Raw genomic sequence first — 18,395 nt, forward strand, 5'->3', positions numbered from 1 at the left:
CTACAATATACCAGATATACTTCTAAACTCTGGGAATTCAGGTGGGAATAGGAGCAAATCTTCTCCATCATGGAACACACTTTATAGTGTGGGACGTAAGAATGCACATATGTGTAATGTGTAGAGCATAAATACTGAGGTTGTGGCGATAGAGACCGGTCGCTCGAGAGGGAGAGTAGTTGTAGTCAGGGAAAGCCTTTCTGATAGGAGCCATGCATGAAACGAGGGAGCAAACCATGTGCACATCTCAGGGAAGGATGTTCCAGGGCGAGGGAACAGCAAGTATAAAGGCTCTGAGTTGGGACTGTGCATTGTGTATACAATGGAAGAACAAGGAGACTATTGAGGCTGGGAGAAGAGAGTTTTATGGGAAATGAGCTCAGAGAGGCGTGGGTAGGGGACAAGATCACACGTCTGAGTGTGTGCTCTGTACCTCCCTGGGTTAAGTGGGAGGTGAGGGGTCAGTTGTTACTCATGGTGGCAGGTATTTAACCATGATGATCTCATGTGGGAACAGTTTACAAGTGAACAACACTTGTAACCAACTGTTCTGGTATCTAAATCAAAAAGTACTGTGATTAAATCTTCAATTAGAAGCAGATTTTGTGTTTGCACAGTATTTAAATGTAAGATATTTGATTTCAAGTTAAATTAGAGGAAACTGTAATAATCATCAAGTAACATCTTATTTCATAGATGAGCCGATTGTGATTCCGAAAAAATGATAATATATAATCATAGTTACGTCAAACATTCTTTGGAGCGCTTTACACATTCAGCCCTCACCACAGACCAGTAGGATAGGCATCGGTGTCATTTAAAGATGAGCGCACCCAGGCTGACAGAAGTTCAGAAACTCAGACAAGATCAGAGCCCTGCTAAGCAACAGAACCGAGTCAAAGGCAGACGCAAACTTCCTCTTGTCTGGAGAAACTTTCTGACAATTGATGTTTTATGTTTAGACTCCCCCAAATTCCAGTATCCAGGCTCTTTGAGCTGCGGGACAAGGCCTCTTATTTTCCTGGTGCCTGACTCCAAAACTTGGGCTTTTGACCAATATGTTCTACTGCTTCTGAGTGACAACGTGTTCCGAGTTGATAGCTGGAATAGTTAGGTCGGAAACCATAAACCACAGCCATTAGACTCCCAGTTTGATGTTCTTTACAGGGTGCCAGCCTGCTCTTTGAAAACCGCTGCCCCCACTTCTCCAGCCAGCAAGTCAGGGACCACTCAGGGAGGGGAAGGGCTGTTGCATCCAAGCCTTGCCACAGCCCGGACTTCAGGTCACCAGTTCCTCTGACAGACTGACCATGACTGATTGCTTGAATTTTGGTCAAGGTCAACTTTGCCTTCTGCACTTGCCCTAAATTACTTTGGATGTTGTTCCAAGAATGTTTCCAAATTAAACTACATGGGAAAAATAATTCTATCAGTAATTTTTTTTGAAGAGTTATTAACTAGGGGAGAAATTGGAGGAAAGACAGAACACATTTAATGGTGCAGATCACGCTGTTCTGCCAGAAATTCTTCCTTGTTTTTAATTCTTTTCTCCAGAGACAACATTTTAAAGAACATTTAGAAGGAAGACATAAAAGGCTAACATCTTTGGAGAAGAGAAATATGTGTTATCTGAGCAGAATAACCTGGACCAACATTTGCAAATGACATAATAAACATCAGAAAGGCTGCAACCAAAGACTAGCAGGTTCTAGCCTTCCAGAGTTTTCTCTGAGTTTTTGCTGTGTCTTTGTTTTGTTTTTCTTATGGGAGAAGACCATTATGCATGCATCCCAGAGGACTCAGGATAGTTGGCTTGTTTCTTCTCTATCTACACCTGGCTAAATAGTCTTTGGCACAATACAGCTTGGGATAATACTTGGATTTATCGACCAACAGGTTGCGGGGGACTGTGTGAAAAGAATGCATTGAATCATTTTTCAGAAATTGTAATGAGTAAGAAGATTCTAAAGAGTTCGGAGTTTCGGAAGTTAGAAAATTGACTTAGCTATACCACATCTAGACATTTATACTCAGGAAATGATAGAACAAATAAACAGTTATAAATGCAAATCTGTTCATTGAAGAAACATTTATAATAGGAAAAAATAGCAAATATATACAAGAACATATAGGGGAATTAAAATATTTTAAAAATATATTATGTATGTGATGTAAGCATCATGTTGGAATAAGGTCTTCCGCCTTTCTGTCCCACCCCCTACAGGGATAGTTTAGCATTCATCCATGGACAATAGTGCCTTTGTAGGAGCTGTGAGAAAATCATTTTTCTCTAGCTATATCAAAGTCCGGGATCGTGAACCAGGTGGTGTCACTGATGAATTTTACCAAACATTTAAATAAGAATTAACCCTTGTGCACTGTTGGTTGGAATCTGATTAGGAATAGCTTCTATGGGAAATGGTATGATGGTTCTTCAAAAAAATGAAAAACAGAAATACCGTATGACCCATAATTTACATTTCTAGGTATATATCCAAAGGAAATGAAATCAGGATCTCTAAGAGATATCTGCATCCTCAAGTTAGTTGGAGCATTATTCACAATAATCGAGATATAGAAACAACCTGCAACAATGTACATGTCTCTCAGCAAATGAGTGGATAAAGATATGACTCACATGAGACAGAAGGAAATCCCGTCATTGGCAACACATGGATAGAATTTGAAGGTATTACTCTAAGTGAAATAAGTCAGATAGAGAAAGACAAATATTGTACGCTACCACTTATAGGTGAAACATAAAATAGCAAAACTCACAGAGAGAAGAAGTGTGGTTACCAGGGGCTAGGGGGTGGGCCAAAAGGTACAAAGTTTCCATTTCTACAGGGCTAACTCTGTGTCTTTGGCATCTTTGCTCAAATTATCTTCTCCCTGAGGACTGAACTAACCATTGTATTTAAAATTGCATTCTTCCCCAGGGGGTCCGTTGATCCCCTGGGCTATGGTCTAGTGTTTTCTAATCAACAATATGTTATTACTTAAGTGGAGGATGAAATGGTGATCATCGCATGTAAAACTCTCCAAAGTCCATGTTTTCTTTGACTGACAGTAAATATATTGATTAACATCAGCTTTTGTTAGATTAAATATGTGTTTTTAAGTGTCTGGGGAGGCAGAATAAAATTAAAAATAGAGTATGTATATATAATCCCAACTATTGGAACGGAATAAAGGAATGAAGGGGGAGACTCCTCAAAAAGACATAAAAAAGAAACTAGAAAAAGCAGGATAAAATAAAAGCACAAAATAAGAAATAAATCCAAATGTTTTCAATAAATATATGTATTTTCGATAAAGATAACTTAGTTACATTTTACAGTTAAAAGCAAACGTTGTCAGCCCAGACCCCGTGCCCGTCTTCTCTCACTCCCTCTGTCCCTGTCTCTGTGTCTCTTGTGCGCGCGCACACACTCACACACACACATTGAGGGTATGAGGGTATACGATACCAAAATGTTGGACATAAAAGGGAAAGATAAGCAAACATGTGTGAAATAAAAGCTGGCATAGCCATATTACTATTGGAAAAAATAGGCTTTAATTAGTGAAAAAGCTGGTATAGTCTATTAATATGAAACCAAATAGATGTTAAGTTTAACTAGTGAAATAGATCACATAATTTTGAAAGGTTTAATTTACCATTCCAAGCTTAAATGTATGTAATAATATAGCTAATTATATAAAGCAAAAATTAATGGAACTACAGCTAGAAACTGATGTATGTACTGTGTATTCACCCCTTATGAAATTGGTAAATATCTCTTATCACCATGGAAAATTCTAATAATCCTCCCAGTAATTTACAGATTAAGCCAACAAAATATTCAGTAAAAATATAAAAAGTTCAAATAACACAATTGCTAAGCTAAATCTAATGGACATATAGAGAAACCGGAACCCTACAATTGGTATACATACATGATTCTCAAGTTCATATAGATTGTTTATAAAAACTGACTATATTCTGGGCCATAGAGCAAGAATTCAATAAATCAGTATCATAGATTTTTTTTTTTGTATTTCAAGACAATTGTTAGAAATGAGTAAATCAATCAAACAGTAAAATAGCAAAATAAATCCCCTGTATTTGGAATTTTAAAAGAACCTCCTGTAGTTCATTAATCAAAGAAGAAACCATAATGGAAATGAGAGAAATTTGTTGTGTAATAGCAGAGACTTTGTGGGAAATGTGTAGCTTTAAATACTTGTATTATTAAAGAATAAACTTTAAAAAATATTGACATAATCAGGTCACTTTAGAAATTAGAAAAAGCACAGGAAAATACACATAAATTTAAAAAGGGAGGAAACAATATAGATGAGAGAAAAATTAATAAAATTAAAAATAAATACAATAAAAGGAATCAAGAAGTCAACAGTTGACTGAAATACTAGTAAAACTATCAAATACAGAGCAAGATTTATATCATAAAGAGAAAGGCCAGAGACAATAAAAAATGAAAAAAAAGAAAGTATAGATACAGGAGAGATTAAAACAGATAAAAGAAAATTACAAACCATTTCATGACAATACATTTTAAAACAAAGAGGACAAATTCCTGGAAAAATGTTTATTTTAATTGACTTAAGAAGGTTCTAAAAACGTGAATCAAGCTATAACCATTGAAGAAATTGATTTTTCCATAGTTATAAATCTTTTCACAAACATGCAAGGAAGACGTAATTCCAATCTTTCAAATACTGTCTAATTCATATTGTAAGGATGGTATAACCTTGATATGCAAACTAACCAAAGGGTGGGAGAAAAAGAAATTGCAGGCTAATCTTGTTCATAAAAATAGATGTAAAACCTCTATACAGACTCATAAATCCAGTGGTATAAGAAAAGTATAGTACATAGATTATTCAGTGTTAGAGTTAAATATCTTGCACCATATCACAGATTAAAATATGAACCTATAAAGGAAAAGATTGATCAACATGCTAGTATTAAAATTAAGATCTGTTTATCAAGATACCTATGACAAAGTGACACTCAAGAGTTAACTCCAGAGAAGAAATTTGCAACATGTATAACTGACAAATGTTGCCTAAAATATAAAAATTCCTTTGAAAAGATCAGTAAGAAAAAGGCAAGCAACCCACCAGGAAAACAAGTCAATGACAGGACCAGGTATTACACAGAAGAAGAAACAGGAATGATGGTAAAATTATGAAAAGATGCTCAACTCCATTCAGAACCACAATGAGGTACAGTGAGGTACTCTTTTATACTCATTGTAGTGGCAAAATAATAAGATGCATAATACCAAGGGTGACTGAGGGTGTGGATAAAGCACTGTTGATGTGGATAGAGCACAGAGATTACTTCTCTGATGATTAAAATACAAATTTGTACAAAATCTTAGAAAAGATTTTGGGATCATCTAGTAATGTGGATGACGTGTAAATCTTACAAGTCAGCAATGACCCTGATACTTTCATATCTAAGAGAAACTCTTGCTCCTGTGTGTGGATCAGGAGCCAAGGACAAGAATGTCCATAGCTACACTGTTTCTGAGAGCCCTGATCTGGAAGCAACGCGAAGGTTCAGCGGCAGGGAGGCGAGACAAACACATTGTGGCGAATCCCTGTTGAGGAAAGCTAGACTGCAGTGGGAAGTGAACCGAGTGCAGCTGCTCGCTTTGCCACAGGTGCAGCTCACACAAAAAATGGGGAGTGAAAGGACAGCGGTGGATGACTATGAACAGTGTGGGCCCATTGAAAAATGGTAAAAAGTGGGCAACATTCAACAATACATTTATATATCTTTTTATTTTTCAATTACAGTTTGCATGTGGCATCATTCTGTTTCAGGTTCAGCTGTATGCAGAGTGGCTAGAAAATGATCTGTTTACGGAGGTGGTCCCCTCAGGGTTTCCCGTGCCCCCGGCTCCGTTCACAGTTATTACAGTATTATTCACTATATTCCTTATGCTGTAATTTATGTCTCCCTGGCTGTTCTGTAACTACCTAAATGTACTCCTTAATCCCTTTACCTTTTTCAACCAGCCCCCAGACCCCTTCCCTCTGACAACGATATGCCTTTTCCCTATGAGTCTGCTTCTATTTTGTTTGTTTCAACAGTACATTTGTAGAGTACTACAGATATATGGTGAAATATCCAGAAAAGTAAGATAACGATTAACACAGTTCAGGACAGAAGGGAGAGGTGAGATGGGGGCAGGGCTGCCAGGTGTACCCCCTCGGGGGCACCCTCCCCACTGCATTCTGTGGGGTGACCATCCGGGAGGTGAGACACTTGGTGGCCTTTGAGGAGGAGGTTACAGAGGCTTCAGAGTCATTGCTAAGGTGCAGGTTCTTAAGCTGAGCACGTGATCATATGTATCCTTCTGTAGATAAAAGAAAATAAAATAGAAAAAGAAGTGTAAAAAACCCCTGCGGATAGAGAATGTGTTTTGTTCCAGCTCCACCTCTAATAGAAACCTACGTCATCTTTGGCAGATCAGCCTTCCTGAGCCTCATTTTTCTCATTTTAACAAATGGCTGTAAGAAACCCAGCCCTACCCATTTTATAGGATTGCGTGAGGATCAAGTGTACTCGAACACATTTAATACGCTACTAATGAAATGAAATATTCACATGCAACACACTTTCCTTCTGCACATGAACCCAAGGTTTATCTCTCCAACTGATATTTAAAATCCACATGATGAAAGGTACGAATGTTCAGTGTAATCAGGCAGCTCTTCCCCTGCCAGCTGCAATGTTCAGGAGGGTTATTAGCTACTGAGGGTCTAGTGCCAGGGCAGCGCGTCGTAGCCGGCCTCGGAGGGAATGCCATCCTTGGAGGGAATGCCGGCCTTGGAATTAGGAAACTTAGTTATGAATCCTGACTTTGTTAATTACTAACTCCGAGACGCTGGCCATGCACTTCCCACTTCTGTCCTTAGGTTTCTTGACGGGTAGAATGATGACTTCATGGGCCTTGTTCTAGAGAGGGAACTGCAGTGTTTGCACCCACACAGCTGCATTGCACGTGGGCGAGCGGAACAGCAGCACAGTGTCTTCGCCCAAGGTCATTCAAACTAGCGGTGGCTTTTCATTAGGGTGAATGGCAGGCCCAACCCAATTGTTTTCTTCTCTGTTGGTTTCTTGTGAATAGGCCATTGTTCCTCCGCAGACAAGGACCTCTCCTGCCTAATTATTGACTTGCCTGTGGCCTCTTGGTGAGGCAGACGCATACTTGTCTTTTAAAGCCCTTCCATTTCTCATGCTCCCTGCTCAGCAACATGTCATCCAACCAGGGCGATTCTAATTCTTTTGATGGTAATCATATAATAAAATGCTGGGCAAGGCTATTGCAACCTGGGGTCCCTGTCCCAACTTCATGAAGGTCTTTCTGGGTTAAGAGTTAGTGCCAGTAGATTGCACTATTTTGATGACTAAAATCTAGAGATAATTTTTCAAGAGGAAGCTTCTCATCTTGAGATAATTGTAGATTTAGATGCAGTTACAAGAAATAATACAGAGATGCTGTGTATCCTTTACCCAGTTTTCCCTAATGGTGACATCTTGCAAAACTATGGTATAATATTACAATTAATCCACAGATTTTATTTAGATTTACTTGTACTCCTGTGTGTGTGTGTGTGTGTGTGTGCACGCGCATGTGTAGCTAGTTCTCTGAAATTTATAATCACGTGTGTAGGTTTGTGTATCCCCCATTCCTAATCTTTGGCAACCACCAATCTGTTCATTTGTAAAATTTTGGCATATCAGAAGTGTTATATAAATTGGATCACACAATATGTTGGGGGTTAGCTCTTTCACTCAGCATAATTCCCTGGAGAGCTGTCCATTGTTGTGTGTGCTAATAGTTCATTCCTTTTTATTGCTGAGTAATATTCCACATATGAATGTTTAAACATCCTTTTGTTGAAAGACACCTGGGTGGTTTTCAGTTTTTGGCTCTCATGTTCAGAGCTGCATTAACTATCCACGTACAAAGTTTCCTGTGGACGTAACTTTTCATTTCTCTGTGACAAATGCCCAAGAGTGCAATCACTGTGTCATATGGTACTTTTATAAGGAACCCTCAGACCCTCTCCAGAGTATCTGTACCATTTTACACTCCCCCGGGCAATGTAGGAGTGATCCAGTTTTTATGAATCCTTGTCAGCACGTAGTGTTGTTGCTATTTTTTATTTTTGTCATCCTAATAGATGCACGGTGCTCTATATTATGGCTTTAATTGGCATTTTCCTAATGGTGAATAATGCTGAACATTATCTATCTGCATATGACCTTCAATGAAATGTATTTTCATATCTTCCGCCCATTTTATAACTGGATTATTTTGTATCACAAAGTTTTGAGAGTTGTCCTATATTTTAGATATTGGTCTTTTATTAGACATGTGGTTTGCAAATATTTTCTTGCAGCCTGTAGCTTGTCTTTTCATCCTTTCCTCCTGGTGTTTTGCCCAGCAAAAGTTGTTACTTTTGATGAAGTCCAATTTATCAATTTTTCCTTTTATGGATTTTGATTTTGTTGTCAAGTCTAAAAATTTTTGCCTCGACCTACAGCTCAAAATTTTTCTCCTATGTTTTTACTTTCTAGAATTTTATAGTTTTAGGTTTTACATTTAACTGTATGCTCCATTTTTAGTTAATTTTTATACAAGGTATAAGGTTACGTCTAGTTAATTCTGCCCCCCCCATCCAGTTACTTCAACACCATTTATTTAAAAAGCTATCCTCCCTCAACTGAATTAATTTTGTAACTTTCTCAAAAGTCAGCTGTGAATATTTGTGCATATATGTATAATAAAAATAAGAAAGGAATAAAATCAGGAATTGAAAAGTCACAATAATCAATTTAGAAAATCATAAATATAACTGGAAGTTTTCCACATTAACTTCCATGTAGAACATAATGTTTATTTAAAGATAAGTAATGCAAATATGCTAATTTGAAGTTCACATGCATATTATGAAAGCTAAACAGTAACCATAGCAACTGTGTAGAAGTTAGGCCAACAGAAGATTTTTTGCAGGTAGTAATATTTTACTACTGACATTGTTTGGAGTCGTTAGCTCATGGTGATAAAAAACAGACCAACTTTTTGTTCGCTTTATTATTGTTTTAAAAGCCTGCGCACATAACGAGCCCCTTCGGGGCCTGCGTCTGGGATGGACTGGCACGCTGCGGGCTGCGGGGCCGCGCTGCGCGGGCCTTCCCGGGGCGGCCGCCGGCCGGCTCGGCGGACGGCGTGCTGGGAGCGCCCCCTGCGGCCCCGCGGCCCGGCGGCCGGGCGGGCCAGGCTTCCCTACAGCCGGGGCCAGAGCCTCCGCCCCAGGGGCGGGCGCAGGCTTCTCGGACCAAGCCTCGGCGCTCAGGATTTTACTCCCCACACACTCTGTCGGTCAAGCGCGCCCCTGAGGCGGCTCCAGAGTCGGGGGAAGGGGAATGAGCCTCCGCTTCTCGACAGGAGGAGGAGCAGCAGACCGTTGGCAGCCGCCCTTTATCTTCCGAGGCAGTGGGACACTTGGTACCTAGGGGCGCACCGCCTCTGATCGCCGCATCAATTTTGGCTCCTCTCGCTCCCTTACCTCTTACTCAGGAAGTACCCAAGTCTGCAGGCTCTTCCTCTGTCGGCCCGTAGAACTGAGGAAATTGTTGTGACTTCTGGGTTTCTGATTTGATGGGTTGATTGGTTTTATTCATTTACCTGTAATGGCCCAGTTGAGGCGGTGAGTAGCAGAGCGTAGTATAGGCGCACGGGCGCGGGAGCCACGCTGGCTGGGTGCACGTGACAGGCTTGTAACCTGCCTGGGGCCCAGCGCCCCGGCCGCACCCCGCAGGTCGGGTCGTGATCCCAGCCTCTGCCGTGTCCGACTGTGTGACAGTTCAGTGGTTTAACAGAAGCTCTTAGAGCAGGGTCTTCTCCAAGGCGGTGCTGAAGAAATGATAACTATGATCATTCCCACGAGCCTTGATTTGGGTTTACTAGCAGCAGCCCCTGAAAGAAAGGTCTGATGGCAAGTAGTTAAATGGGAGGGGGGTGGTGGTGATCGCAGGAAGCACCACGGAGGAAGTGAGGATGGGAAGCACGGAAGGGAAGGTGGCCAACCAAGGCAGGTTTCCTTCCTGGAAAACCAGAGTTTCCTCCCACTGGAGAACGCAGGGAGCCTGTGCACCTATAACGCGCTCTGCTACTCACCGCCTCAAATGGGCCTATAAAAGTAAATGAATACAATCAATCAATCAATAAGATCAGAAATCTGGAAGTCCCAGACATTCCGCAGGGATCTCACTTAAGGGGCAAAGCAACTGAATGTCTATACACCAACTCTTACCCATCACCAGAGGATGTTAATTCCCTGATACTTCCTTTCTGTGTGTGAGAAAGCCCTCGGGCAAAGAGACAGATGCTGGCAGTTGGAGGTCAGGCCAAGGGCACGGGACTGATAGAGCCCAGACTGAGGGGACATGGGAAGCCACAGATGGCTTCCACTGCTCCATAGTATTCCATCTGTCTAGGATTCTAAATTCGGTTCCCGTGTGCGTTGACCACCCAGGAAACTGGCCAAGTATAGCTTGGAGAAAAAGGCAGCAGTTTTTATAAGCTTGGGGAGAGAAAGTAGGAGAGGAAGTGGAAGGGAAGGGCGTGGAACAGTGCCAATGACAATCGCTCCATGCCCCCATGGAAGTCTTTATCAGCTCTTCAAGGCCTCCCATCTCTTGGGCTTTCCATATTTATCCTCCTGTTTTTCCCCCTTAATATGTATTTTCTATTGTTTCTTTAGTTAGCAAGTCTGAGCTACTTGCATAGCATACGCAATTCTTGATCATGCCCACTGTCAGTGCGGTACGACAATGTCGCACACGTAGTGAAGCAGGAGGAGAAGCCCTCTTTACCAGCCCAGTGCGAATTTATGGCTGCAGCGAGATCCTGTAAGCTACGCGGAGCATGCATGTTCCTCAGGGTAGCATTCAGTACCCGTAAATATGGAGGAAGCTGTTGTAACCTATATGTCAGTTCAAAATCAGATAAGAGTTTGCAAAAAGGCATTCAAGACTGCTACTGATTAGATAGTAACTCTGCTGTTGGAACCTCTCATTCAGATATTTGAGGTCTCCTCAGAAAGCCACAACGAATTAGACTGAGGTAGCTCTAATGGCATCGTGGCCCAAATCGAAGCCTGTAAGTGCCTCAAGGTTACAAAATTGAAACCTAAGGACAACCAATCACAAACAGCCAATCGGGCATGAAGCTACAGCCAATCGATAATTTCCTTACGTGGTTTTTATCTTTTCTCTATAAATGTGTCTCCCCGGTCGCTGTTGGTAGGGAACTCATACCATGTCTGGTTTGGCGCTGCCCAGGTTGACTCAAGTTTTGCTTAAATGAAGTCTTAAAATATTTTGTGCCTCAGTTTAGCTCTTTTACCGTAGGAAACATACTTAGGAAAAAGTCTGGAGGGAAGGGCATTGTGTTTGGCCTCTGTTTCTGGCCCGCGTCACTTGGGGTAGATGTTGGAGCTGATCTGCGACCCAGGGACAGAAGGATTTAGGGCTTGGCTGGTTGTCATGGAGGGAGACGACCATGTCCTGTTGGAGTGCTTGGGGCTGAGCCACACTAGGACTGTTTTTGAAATGGTAAGCTTGTTAAAAAAAAAAATCAAACCCAGAAGAAATCAGAGGAGCAGAGCCTTGCAGGTCGCTCTGTTTATTTGGGCAGGGTGTCCCCCTGTGCTGGCTGGAGTTTTGCTTCTTCAGCTTGGACCCAGTCCCCTGAAGCCAGAGCTAAGGCCTCATCAGACATTCAGTCGGCAAGGATTGGTGAGAACTCAAGGAATGTTCCAGTGAACGTGGGGCATGTATGTGAAAACCTCTAACACTCTGGCCTGGGGGAGTTTATAGTTTTACAGGTCAAACTAATGTGCAATTGAAATAAATGTAGACTTATAGATGCAGTTATTATGGATGCTCATTCAAGGAGACAGATGGATTGAAGAAAGGGGAGAGTTAAGTAAAGGAAGCTACAAAGACATAGTCCCTGATGCTCCTCCCTCCCCCTCCCTGGTTTTTTTCACGTAGGGACCACCGGCTGATGCACAGCCCCCACATACTTTTGAGGCTACATCCCAAGCTGTCAAAACTCACGAAGGAGTTTTTACATAGGAATGAGTTTGACAATAGCTATACCATTAAAATATCTATTTTCTCTGATTTCGATGCCCTTGTTCTGGGGACTCAATTATAGGGATAGAAGCATCCATATCAAAGAACATATTCAAAGATACTAAAGTAGCATTATTTGTAGTAGCCAAAATGTTGGGAAAAAACTTGAATGTCCATCTGTAAGGGGGTTGTTGTATTATTTGTAGAGTATTTATTCTATAGATTGATTATACAATTATTAAAAAATGAAGGCATATCTATTAATCCAGAGGGATATCTATGACCTATTTATATTTAGGAAAATTTTCCAAAAGTTGGGAATTAAGCAAAAAAGATGATTGCTTGATCTTTAGATTCTGCAATAGCGTTTTCTAACAAGCCAGTCTGAGGGTCATGCAGAAAGACTTGGCCTGAGTCAATGCTCACAGTTGATTAGGGCCCAGCACGCTACATCTCAGGAATGTCAAAGTTTAACTTGTGCAAATCTAATAAGGTGCAATGATTTTTTTTTCTGTATAGAAAAGGAGATAACCCCAAAGGTTATGATTTTATTTCCCGGTAGGACAATGACCAATTTAATATTTAATCTAGCAGCCTTATTTATAGCATTCCTTTCTTCACTGTTTGTATAAATCCAAGCTCCTCATATCCAAATTGAATCAATATTATCATTCTGCTGAGTTCCTCATTAGTGAGTTGAACGGAATTTTGACGTGTGGCCATTACATTTGCTTGAAGCTTTGTTTTAACCAATTTGAGAATTAGGTTTTAACAACTGTGTTAAATGAGAAAAGCAAGTTGCAGAGTAATGTGTATAGATTATTTATTTAATGACGTAAAAATCCTTATTCGTATGTCTGCCTGTCTGTACAGGTTTGCATGAGCAGGGATGCAAGTGTGGAAAAATACAACGAGCCCCAGCTAAGGTCACTCCTGTTCACTTGGGGGATGGAGCACAAGGGGAATTGTTATGATTTTATATATATTTTTATTTATTTATTATGTGAATTTAACATTTAGTAAGGAAAATTGAGGGGGAAATCCTTTTAAAAGATTCTGCAACAATTTATCATCCATCTTATTTCAATAATGTATATAAGATGTTCATAATAAAAAGTTTATATTTATATACAAAACTGGGGTTCTATTGTACTGGTTGCATCCAGCCATGCTTGTATGATTGATAAAACTAGTTTGAAATTTATTAATATGCTTTTCGCTTTTTCCCTCCTGAATATATAACCTTAGTTCTGTCTAGCTTAGAAGCCCATTTCCTTGCGGTGGGAATGGAGAGGAGGTATGGCAGGAACGTAGCTCCTGGGTTCAAAGTTGCTCCAACACCACAGTCTTGCAAGCCAGGCTTTTGACAACAAAGGATTTTGTAAAGTCCTGTATTCTCCCCCTTTCGCATATCAGGGAGCACATTTGGAGCATTCCATTCGTGGAGGGGTGCCACTGCCTGGCCGTCTAGAACAATCTAGAACACGAGTCTTGCTGCTCTACGTCAGAGGGACCGCGGGATGCTACCTGTGGAGACAGCACCAGCTCCTAGATGGGACTGAGGTCTGACCCAGATTCGACATTTAGTCATTTTCCCTCTACTACCTGCAGAGAGGGTGGGGGCTCATGAGAAAAACCGTATTGACTTCAAAGAGGGGGAGCGCCTTTCTCTCTGCACCTTGGGCTGTCATGTGCGTTAACTGACAACGCCCTTACCTTTTCGTGTTTTATGTCCAGAGTCAGGGCTGCAACTGTGAATTGGGGAGGCCTGGGCTTTGAAGTAAGCCTGACCCTTCATGATCATGTGTCCTTTAGTAGGTATTTTCTTGTGACCTGTGAGAACCTCAGTTACCTGTCTATCTATGCATTGTAAAATAATAATGTGCTCATATATAACATGCCTAGTACTGTGCTTGGCACAAGGTAGACTGTCAGGAACAGTGACCTTCCTGTCTCCTAGGGTGAGATGTTAAACCACTCAATTCTGGCGAGTCTATAAAAGAGCGACTTTGCCAGCACAGTGCACATAATGGATATTACCTATTACTGTTTCTTGGCTCGGAGAAATCCTCCACTATTTAATATTTAATAAGACATTTGTAATGGTTGCCACCTGCTTTATTAATAAAATGTTTTCTCTCATTAGAGTAGAGGAGAAAAGCTGACTGTCCTCCGGGGTCAGGGTGTGTCCTGCTGACATCAATAGGATTTTGCAAGGGCAGGTCCATCGGGATTCTGAGTGCGTGTGACTGCGGTTTCGGTGGCCTGAACATGTGTAAGGGCCTCCTTGTATGGAAATCTCTAATAGTTCCATTGGCATAGACGAAGGGACATGGAGGTTTGAAGTAATGATTTAGACAACTTGAGCAGCGTGGCCTTTAATGAGCGGCCTCTCGTCCGTAGACTGCCCAGATGAGAGCCAGCTGCAGCCCTCCGCGGCTGCATTTCCCTCTGCCGCTGTAGCTGGAAGTGCTCACATTTCTACTGCCCAAATAAAGATTCTCCAACGTGAGAGGACTACAGCTTTCTGAGGAACAGTGCTATGAAGAACTCAGTGTTTTATGGAGCCACTGAGTCTTTTGATTGACTCTGAGACGTGTTTGCACAAACTGGCAATGTTCAGTGAAACAATGGAAATGCGTAGTGAGCCAATCAGATTAACATATGAATAATGCCTCAATTCATAAAGGGTTTATTGATTTTCATTAAATGACCTCCAGATGTGTTTGCATTTTTTTCATAACTTATTACAACCCATATTATAATATTTATATATAATACAGAGAATTCTTTGGGGATGATGCTATATATATAATAAGCTGATCTACACCAGATGGCATTAGGTAAGAGGCAAATACTGTTAAACCTAAAGGCCTGTGTGATGTAGGACTTTAAGCAATTCTCAAGCAAGTCGTAAAATACCAGATAGCTAAATTTTAAAAATGTACATCTCTTCTAAAAGGAAAACTTTTGCAAGTTTAATCGGATTTTTCTCTCTCATGTGTGAGACAGCTTTTTGCTGTTCAAGTCAGCTAATGCTACTGCAACCTCAACCTTACTATTGATTCTATAACCCAATAGCAAGCGTTAACATTTGCAAAGGTCACTTACCTAAGCTGCTAAACAAAGTCACAGAAAAAGTCTCGTTTTTGTGTGATGTGCCTATATCATGTATTAACTGAAGATGTACTGTTGCAAAACATATTGTATATATGTAGGTGTACATGCATATATATATATGTATACACACATTAGAACAGCATAATGTAAGAGAGAAAAGAATCTCATCTGAAAAGAATTAAAGAAACTAATTGAAGCGCTATATAAATAGAAAGCAACTTCAAATTTATTACAATAAGAAATGTTGACAGATTGCTGTCAAAAAAAATAAGAAAAGAGAGAGAAAATTCTTTTTGGAAAATAGCAGTTGACAGAATACAAAAGAAGCTCAATTTTCTCTGCGGGGCTCTGCACTCTCCCAGTTTCTCTGTAACAAGTGGTAAATGCCATTTTTGGAGAAGCGGCTAACTTAATTTCAGGGGGCTCATTAAGAATAAAAAACTTGGCCATTATCTTAATTCTGCCCCTTCTGCGATAGTGTTTCCATCGCGCATCACAAGATCGCCAAGGGGCCTGCACAGTTCTGCCGCCGCAGCCAGGTAAATTTGACCTTGATGAGCATCGTCACTAATTATGCTCCCCCCCTTTTTTTTAAAGAAAAATACTAAACCAGTGCTCAAATTCTGAATTGACAAATAAAAATGAAGTTATAAAGCCTTCCTATTGTATAGGTGATTTTTCATTACATTAATTTAATGCTAGATTGAGATATTTTCAGGCTTCAGCATCGTAGTGAGATAACTCCTCTATACGTGGGTGAAGGGTTGCGACCTCAGGTGACTCTGGTACCTGCGCTCCATCCATGTCACAGTTGCCCTCGTTGGACCCTCATCATTTCTCTGCTAGACGACTTCTGTATTCCACTCCCTGGCCTTCGCGTTGGTCAGCCATTGCTCTCTCCAGTCTGCTATGTCCATCACAGACAGAATGACATACGTATTGGAATGCGCACATGGCCATTTGTTCCCAGAGATGGGCTCTGTGATGGGGTGCTCCCAGGAGCTGCGGGTCAGCTTACACTTGGGGAGGGAGACTTTCATACCAACACAGATGATCAGATTGTAAAAATCCACATGGCCCCAGGAGAGCCAGGCTTCACTGCAGCCTGACTGAATGTACCCACTCACTTATGGAAAACTCTGGGCAGTCGTGGGAGCCAGAAAAAGGAGAGTGAGAGGTCAGCCTGCCCCGTCGAGGAAAGATGGCCTCCTGGCCACCAGGTACGCTGGTGCCATTGGCAGGATTAGATCTGCTGTGGAACCAGGCACGACTGCTTTCCTAAGGGACCGCAAAGCCTCTCTTGCTGATATGAGACACAGGCTCAGTGCACTTGCCCTTCCCTTCCGCCTTCCTCCTCCTGGCTCACTTGCATGGTGTGGGCACACTCTCTCCGGGAGCCCTGCTCTCCTGGTCTGTGAAGTGCCCTCCTTCTTCTTTGCGCTCATGACTGGCACTTCGCACACTACGCTGAAGTTATATTTTGTGTGTCTAAGTCTCCTGCACCATTTTTTTCTCTGGGACAGGGGACATACCTGAGAACGCAAGGACAGGGAGTGTGCCTCACTCGGATTTATCACTACGGCTCAGCACCGGGCCCTTCCCCTCTCTACTGTGGTCTTGTGGTGCCTGCCGTGCTTGCTTTTCCACGAGCAGGGGATGAGAGTGCCTGTAAACCTCGGCAAGAGAGCGATTGTTTTCATTTCCGTTTCTCGTTTCGTTGTGTGAGGATGAACATCTTTTCATAAAGCTCAGGGCCATTTTTTTATATATTTTTTTGTGTGTGAATTGCCTGTTCATGTCTTTTCCCCACTTTTCTATAACGTTTTGGATCTTCTGCCTTTTAATTGTTAAGAGTTCTTCATATATTAGCGACATTAGCCCTTTATCTGTGAGATATACTGTAAATATTTTTTTTCTCAGTTTGTCATTTGTCTTCATTTTGCCCTTTTTGCTTCATTTAAGTTGTTAATATTTGTGGAATCAAATTTGTAAATCATTTAAAAATTGCTTCTGAGTTTTTAGTTATGGTTAGAAAATTATTTCCTACACCAGGTTAATGAAGAGCTCAACCATGTTTTCATCTAGTACTTGTTTAGCTTTATTTTTTACATTTAGCTCTCTACTCCATTTGGAGATGCGTGTGTGAGCATGCATGTGTGTGTGCATTGTGATACTGTGGGGTGTGGATCTAATTTTATCTTTTTTTGAAAATGGCTAAATGGTTATTCCAGTTCCATTTATGAAAAAGTCAATTTTTTCTATAATGAACTGAAATGTCATTTTAAGTATCAATTGTCTAGTCTAGTTGCACCTAAAGGGTTGCTGGTATTTTTATTGAGAGATTGTATTGAATTTGTAACTCAACTTAAGGATAACTGACATTTTTAAGATGTTAAGTCTTCCTATCAAAGAACAAAGAATGGTTTTCTATTTATTCAGCTCTACTTTATGTCTTTTAGGAATTTTTAAAGTTTTTCTAATACAAGTTTTGCATATTTCTTGATAAATTTTCCCAAGTATTTAAATAAATCTCTTTGTTGCTATTATAAATGGGCTTTTTTCTACCCTTACAGCCTCTAATTGATTATTGGTTGTTTATATGAAGGCTATTAATTTCTATATGTTAATTCATAAGTTATTAGGAATAGGAAGTCAGAGTGTTATAATCTATAATTGATTGAATATAAATGAAAAGGTTAAAATACATTTTGTGTAAACCTTGACAAAATTAAATTTTATCTGAAAGAAGAAATATGTGAGAACATCCAGGAAATTTCTTAAAATAAATGTTAATGAGGGGACAGTTGGTCACTTACATATTAAAATAATTTATGAAGCTTTAGTATAAATTATGCTACAATAGTCTGGTATAAGAGCAGCCATTTGGACCAATGAAGCAGAATTCAGATATAAAGTTTTGTATATATAGAAAACAAATTTACAATAAAGCTTTCATAAAAAGTGTTAAGGAAAATATAAACTATTTATTGAAACATACTGGCAAAGCTGATCATCATTTGAAAACAGTGGCTGAATTTCTTCTTTTAGTTTCTGCATTTAAATGAATACAGATCCATCAAAATTTTAATTACAAGAAATAAAG

This window comes from Pteronotus mesoamericanus, unplaced genomic scaffold (assembly GCF_021234165.1).
Source record: "Pteronotus mesoamericanus isolate MK-2021 breed Mesoamerican mustached bat unplaced genomic scaffold, CSHL_Meso_final contig_163, whole genome shotgun sequence".
NCBI lineage: Eukaryota > Metazoa > Chordata > Mammalia > Chiroptera > Mormoopidae > Pteronotus > Pteronotus mesoamericanus.